Source organism: Gavialis gangeticus, unplaced genomic scaffold, assembly GCF_001723915.1.
Source record: "Gavialis gangeticus isolate Ggan-Ray unplaced genomic scaffold, GavGan_comp1, whole genome shotgun sequence".
NCBI lineage: Eukaryota > Metazoa > Chordata > Crocodylia > Gavialidae > Gavialis > Gavialis gangeticus.
In genome coordinates, this window is record NW_017729011.1 from 11,505,351 (window position 1) to 11,512,989 (window position 7,639).

The 7,639-nt window shown below is 45.8% G+C and overlaps 1 long non-coding RNA gene across 2 annotated transcripts in view; it reads left to right on the top strand.

The window, feature by feature from the left end:
• Positions 1–7,639, top strand: part of LOC109292882 — a 134,108-nt gene that overhangs the window by 106,206 nt on the left and 20,263 nt on the right. For both annotated transcript variants that reach the window (XR_002096196.1, XR_002096195.1), the window contains exon 4: positions 653–764. This is a non-coding gene — a long non-coding RNA (uncharacterized LOC109292882). The remainder of the gene's footprint in view (positions 1–652; positions 765–7,639) is intronic.

Here is a 7,639-nt window from a genome sequence, read left to right on the forward strand (position 1 = left end):
GGTAATTCACTATGATCAAACATATACATAGAAAACTGACTGTAGGCATAAATTGTGCCCGGTTAGCCCAGCTAGCAGGAGGCAAGACTTGTGCCTGCTGTCCAGACACATGGCTCCGCACTTTTAGCACCCTCATGCCCCAGCAAGCCCCTCCGTGGCCCGATGTCACCACCGAAGCCTGGGGCTGACTCCCTGTGCCTCCAGCCCAGCATAAGCTGATCCGCCCCTGCTCAAATTGCTGCTGTCCTGGGCTCACATGTAGACGCTGTGCCCGGGAGTAATTTATTCTTGCTCAAACTGCTCTGGAGTTTATTGCTTCAAATTCATTGCAGGTGTAGATACACCCAATGATTCCATCTTCTTCATGCTATGTTTTGTGTGTGTCTTGTCTGTCTAGATTGTAAGCTCTTTCAGTCAGAGACTCTCTCACTACATTTTTATACAATGCCAAGCACAATGGGGCCCAATCCTCCCTTGGGTCTCTAGGCTTTACCATGGTACAGATTCTAATTATTATATTACTGTCTCAGTATGGGGGATCTGTGGCTGCAGACTAATCTCTGTGTTGCACCCTGCTGACTTGCCTGGTGATTGAAGGCTAAATCTCCACGGACAAGTAGTTTATTTAAACTTTATTTTTTTTTTCTTCCAGAGGCTTTTGAAAAGATCAGCCAGAGCATTGGGAAAGCATGAACTTCAATCTTCAGAGCATGCAAGCAACAAGGCATCAGCCGTCAGAGTGACACAAGCAGCAATTTCCTTCGGTAAACACTGTTCAATGCAGCACAGTTTCCTAGTGATTAAAAGAGTCTTGGAAATGTCACTGCCCCAACCAAATGAGATAATTTGTGTCCATTGTCACTGGGAATCAAGCCCTATTTTTTTTTTTTTAATTAAATTGTGAATATGAGTTGGGGCGGGGAGGGGGAGTTTCCTGGGTGCGCTGGCTGCAATATGGAAATGATGCCTGCGTAATTGTGCTCTCTAAATGAACTTGACTCCATGGTTGGTGTCAGGTTTTGCTAAGTGCCCTGGGCCAATGGAGACTAATTAGGAATGCATTAAATATTAAAGCTCTCTGACACTGGGGCATTGATGGTGACAGAAGAAAAGAAAACCCGTAACCTAATCTGCACCCAACAGGAGTAATTTATGTTCCCTTATTTTAACAAAGGAAAATCCAATTATTTGGCCCATAGAAAATGTATTTCAAGGCAAAGTTAATTTAAAAAAAATGCATACATGAAATAACATGCATGCTGTCAATACAGTCCGTTAGCATCCGTCTCCCTATAGTTCGGGCTTTGTTGATTGCCTCCATTTACAAACATGGGATGGAAAGGCAATTCTAGTAGTGTTGGCTGGATTAATCTCTCAGCTGGAACCTGTGCAGGAAGAGAGGGGAGGCAGCTTATGCCTTTAGTCTTCAAGATCTCACAGTTAGTGAAACCAGTCCCAAAGCCTGAAATAGCCATTATGGGCTTCTTTGGGAATAAAGATTTGCCAGGGTGTCTACTCCGGTCCTGGCACCTCCCTCAAATACATCCCTAGCTGGCGGCCACCCACACCAACTCCATCCTCATTCTGGTACCCATCTCTGCTCCATCCTTATCCTGGTACCCACCCACTGGGTAGAAGCATTGCTTGGAGAGAACAGATATATATGCAGCCTCTCTGTGCTGGCCTAAGCATTAAGTAGGGCACTGTATATCTGTGGTGGATATGTATGCAATGCGGTAGTTGGATGAGAGTGAAGTGGTGTTTTACTCTGTAGAGGCTGTGTGTGTGTATGTGTGTGCATGTCTGGGCACAGGGGTGGGGTGCTAGTTCTATCTGTGGTGCATTGCTGGCTATGGTATGGATACAGCTGTGTCTATGTGATAGGGCTTTGGGCTGTGGGGAAGATCTTTGTTGGGACTTTTGCAAGTTATAGCAATTAAAACTTACTCCTGTATGTCTAGAGTGAAACTACTCCTAACAACTCTACCTCCATGTTGCCACTTCTCTATAGCTACCAGTTTCCAATGCAATTTTGCATGACCTTTAGTTAACTACCCTGCTTTATCAGGTACCTTGCTTTTTCCTGTCTGGCTATTTATCCCATTTAATCAAATTGGAAAGAGAATATATTGACCTCACCTTGCAGTAGTAACTCATGCACATGTCTGACTGTCTGTCTTTCTATCTAAATATTGGTGTCATCTCTTGGACTGAATCTGTAGCTCATAGCTGTGAACAGGTGTCGGTCTCTTCCCAAACACATTTGCAAAGAGGACCATCCCTATTAAAAAATACATGTGCATGTGCAAACTTGCGAGCACACAAAGACATATGCACCAACACCCATTCAGCCTCTGATACCTTTTTGATTTGCTCTCCCTTTTTGTCCTCTTCAGAAAAAAAAAACTACATTTATGAAATTACAGGAAGGCCATTTTCTAAAGGAAGTTGGTTGCCATGGGTTACCAGATGCTTATCTGTCACCAGCGCTATTTTGCTAACTGCAGCCATTACAGGGAGAGGCTAAAGAGGCAAGGCTGGAGTCTGCCATGGACATCAAAGTGATACCTCTCCAGCTAACCTTTGCCAACAGAGAGGGAGAGAGACTGAAAACCAGTGAGAGACAGGGAGCGCTTTCCCAAGGGGGGCTGGGAAGCAACTTTCTCAGGGCTGCTGAGTTCACACAGCCTGGGTGAATACATGAAATGTGTGCTTGGAGTCTATTAGCACTGCCATTCCTTTGCAGCAGCTCATTGCAGGCCTGGCACTGCATATAAAATTGACTTGAAGCTTGTTACATTAAAAAAAAAAAAGGGGGGGGGGAGGCAGAGAATTTCTCGGGTACCCAGAGAAAGAATTTCGGAAGTGTATTTTGACAGCAAGATTGCTCTGAAAAGGTCAGGGCATGCGAGGGGGGTGAAAATTGCCAAATGAAGCTATTTTGTGAGTGTGCTGCAGAAGCTGATCACAAATTCCCTTGCTCTGATGCTTTTGAGTGGTGCAAGAGGATGTAGGGAAGTATTACAGAAGGGGTTCCTCCAGCAAAGAATCAGCTGCCAAAGCAGAAATACTTTGCCTTGGCAGAAATGATAAATCCATCAATGGCAGATTAAGACACCCATCCAAGTAAGTCCTTGGGGGTCAGATGGGATGGGCAAATACTTACTGCTCATGTGGGGTCTTGTTTTATGTTTGAATGCCTGCAGTGATCGGGCAGATCTAAGTATGGTTTGGCTGAAAAGTGGTTTTATTGACATTAGTCTTTTACTATGGGATCCATGGCCCTAAAAGCCAGTGGTCCCATATTGTCATAGCCATTGACATCCCGGATCCCCATATCTTCATGTCCTTACACTGGTGCTGTCATCTGATGGTTTACTGTCTGTGTAATACCTATTTCCTATGCTGTCCTTAGTCCTCAACTCTATGTCCTGAGGCTCTTTTTTTCTCTTATGTGGGCCCTGTGTTCTGATGTGTCCCATGTGGCCTTACGACTGTCTGCAAGGCCTTACGATTGTCTGCAATTCATATTTCCCATGCTAATCCTTGGTTTCCACATCCTTCATGCTTCATGTGCTGATGGTTTTTTTGGGTTGTTTTTTTTTCATAGAATCATGGAATCAATGAGTCGGAAGGAACCTAGACAGATCATCTAGTCCGACCCCCCGCCATGGGCAGGAATGACACTGGGGGTGGGAGGAGTCACAAGACCCCAGCCAGGTGCCTGTTCAGTCTCCTCTTGAAGATGTCCAGGGAAGGTGAGAGCACCACCTCTCTGGGAAGCCTATTCCAGGCTCTGGCCACCCTTACTGTGAAGTAGTTCTTCCTAATATCTAACCTAAACCTATCCTCCCTCAGCTTGTGGCCATTGTTCCTGGTGACTCCAAGGGGGGCCCTGGTGAACAGACTTTCCCTGAGTCCCTGCTGCCACAAGATCCCCCCTCAGTCTCCTCTTGCGGAGACTGAAGAGATTCAGGTCCCTCAGCCTCTCCTCATAGGGCTGGCCACGGAGGCCCTCAACCATACGAGTGGCCCTCCTCTGGACCCTCTCCAGGTTCTCCACATCCTTCTTGAAGTGCAGCGCCCAGAACTGGACACAGTACTCCAGCTGCGGCCTGACCAGCGCCGCATAGAGGGGGAGCAAGACCTCTCTGGACCTGTTAGTGATGCCCCTGTTGATGCATGACAGGGTGCGGTTGGCTCTGCCTATTGCTTCATCACATTGGCAACTCATATTCATCCTGGAGTCAATCCTGACTCCAAGATCCCTCTCTGTCTTTGTGCTGCCGAGAGGGTCAGCCCCTAACCTATAACCATAATGCATAATGCTGGGGTTCCCTCTCCCCAGGTGTAGCACCCTGCACTTGTCCTTGTTGAACCGCATCCTGTTCAGATCCGCCCACTTCTCCAACCTATCCAGGCCTGCCTGGATGTGGTCCCTGCCTGCCGGTGTAGTCACTTTACCCCACAGCTTGGTGTCATCAGTGAACTTGAACAGGGTGCTCTCCACACCCTTGTCCAGGTCGCTAATGAAGATGTTGAACAGCACCAGCCCAAGGACCAAGCCCTGGGGGACTCCGCTGCCCACACCCTCCCAGGTCGACATCAACCATCCACCATCACCCTCTGGGTGTGCCCCTGGAGCCAGTTTGCCACCCATGTGACCGTGCATTCATCAATCCCGCAGTCCCTCAGCTTGCCCACCAGAATTGGGTGGGATGCTGTGTCGAAGACCTTCTGGAAGTCCAAGAAGACGACATCGACTTCCTCCTTCACACATAAGCTCTTTGTTACCTGGTCATAGAAAGAGACCAGGTTAGGCAGGATCAGCCTTGCACGAACCCATGCTGGTTACCCCTCAACCACACTTCCCCTGCAGGGCTCTCACAAATGTGGCCCTTGATAATTTTTTCAAAGTCCTTCCCCAGGATAGAAGTGAGGCTGACTGGCCTGTAGTTGCCAGGCTCATCCTTCCTCCCCTTCTTGAAAATAGGGACCACATTGGCCCTTTTCCAGTCCGCAGGGACTTGTTGTTGTTGCTTTTGTTACATCCTGGTCCCTGTATCTTGATGGTGATATAACCTGCTGCCCCCAAAAGGCTCTTCTCCACAGGCCCCTCCCTATCTGGTGCAATTTTCATCTCTCAGCCCACAGAGACAATATACTGCTACTACAATAATGGAAGAAAAAGAAGCTAAAAACAATACTTTACATTTCAAATAACTCTTGACACTTCCCTTGTCTTTTTCTAACCGAATGACAAGTGACTTTATCTCGAAAGAGAAGCCAGCCTCCTCAAGCTGTCTACATTGTCAAAAAACATAATTTGTAAATTCTCTGATTACCTCTGTCGCTGCTAGACTCTTCCATCCTTTTCATATCCCCCTTTTTAAACTCTCTTTATGTGCTGTTTCCCAAAGTGCTTTTCTTACCATGAATGTTTTCTGCCAAAAGAAAACTCTTCTTTTGAAAGGGAAAAAAAACCCCTCAGGTTCCACCCCAGACTGAATTAAAGTGCTGGGTTTTTTTTTTTTCCCTCTTTCTTCAGCCCTTTAGATCACACAAAATGTGAATTTTAAAAATAACTGGATTTTTACGACTCGTTAAAAATAAAAAAAGAACGTTAATGAGAGAGACAGAAAGAGAGACCCTGAAAGCAGGGTTTGTTCAACACAAGACTAACTAAAATATTTACTAATGAGAGGGAGAAGGCGAAGTAATTTAAAAGATTTAAACTAGGGGTTGTTTTTTTTAGTCATGCCACCTTCCTTTTTCATTACATATTTCAATATTTGCCTACCTTTCCAGAGATTTACTTGAAGTGCGTACAAATTATCTGGCATTTGGCTAAAGACAATATGTCTAATTATGGCTCTAAAGACCTGAAATATTTTTGAGCTAAGCTAAAAGTCAAACTCACCAAAAAAAAAAAGAGAGAAATTAATAATCCTCTTTAAATTCATTCTAAACGCAGAGGTGAGAATGTCCATTCATGTATGAGAGTACATCTTGAAGAGGAAGAGTGACAGAAAGGGGAGAGAGGGGAAGATTCACCACTTTAAGGCCTGAAGAAAGTCCCCTTGAAGAAAATGGAAAAACTCCTGCTTGCTTCGAAGAGGCCTTGGCTTATAACCCTGATGTACATGAAGCACGTTGTCCTTGTGATACGTGACAAGACAAGAGCTGGACCAAAGGCCCTGGGAGGTCATTGTAGAGGTGAGAGGGTGCTTGTGGCAGGGGACAGTGTGAGGGATTCGAGTGGCACAAGGCTCTAGGCATCAGCACAGTTCACTGTTCAGTGCTAGGGTCAACAGGTTCCCCTTCTCTCCTATATGAAGCTATATGGCCATGTCCCTCTCGCAAGGTAATGTTGCCAGTGCTCTGGACAGATAGCTCACTTAATGATAGGGTCCCTAACTTGGAGTTTTCTGCTTTAACCCTCCTGCTCTATCTCATGGAAAATCTTTGAGATTCAGTCCTTTATGCTGCTACCTTGAGCATTTCCTTGCCTGCACATTTATTCTAGTATGAATCCATCTGAACTGTATTGCTGTGGCCATCACCCTGCTACTTCTTCAGCAGCTTGTAGCCTGTCCAGCTCTCTCCCTGCAGGAAGATGTAGGGGTAAATGCTGCAACATGGCTGCTCCCCAGTGCAGATGGGGAGCAGCTGAGAGGCCAAGAGCAGGCAGAACAGAGAGGTTCTCTGTCCATGTTGCAGATGCCAGCCTATCTCTGTTCCCATCAGATCTGAGCCAAATATACTGCCTTTAGGAGGCCATCCATTAAATCCTGGCTTTTCCCCTACATTTCCTTGGCAGGGATCATTTTCAATTGATCTGAGGACCACTCTGGAAGCACGAGAGAATTTACCTCTCTCAGTTTTCATTTGGGCTTTCTGCATACACTGATCCATCACTAGATCCCAAACTTGTCACAATCCCTATGTACACCTAACTCATCATTTCTTACAAAGCTTCAGACAAGAGGTGCATTGGGAACATTAGTCATTCTCTGTTGCAGAAAAGTGTTTCAGTCTTGAGGATGGAGTGGAGGGCTTGTTAATCGTTCACAATCTAGTCTTACTACCAGTTCATTCCTCTGAATCCTGTGGGTTTTTTCAGGCAATCCTGTTACCGAGAACATCTAAGATGCAAAACGGGCCACAATTTTTTTGTGGGCTACCACTGCCATCATGGCACTCTGGCCCACTGAAAAAGACATGGTCTTGCCACTTGGGAAAGCTGGATATTATTCCTGGCTCTATCAGTGACTTCATGTGTGAGTTTGAAAAGTTAATTTATTCCCCTCTCTCAGCCCCAGTTTACCTGCTTGTATCATTCACTTGTGTTATGAGCTCTTCCAAATACTCACTCTGTACTTGAAAAGTAGCAAACACAATGCAACCCTAAATAAGACCAGGATACCAAGATATTCAGGGGTATGGAATAGCTGCCACAGCATGAGAGGCTAAAAAGGCAAGGACTCTTCAGTTTGGAAAGAAGGGGGAAGGGTGGGGAGGGGAGAGGAGAGGAGGGATATGATATGATATGATAGAGGTCTATAAAATAATGAAGAATAGGTACAAAGTGAATAGGGAGCTGCTTTTCAGCAAGTCCCAGAATGCTAAAACTAGGTGG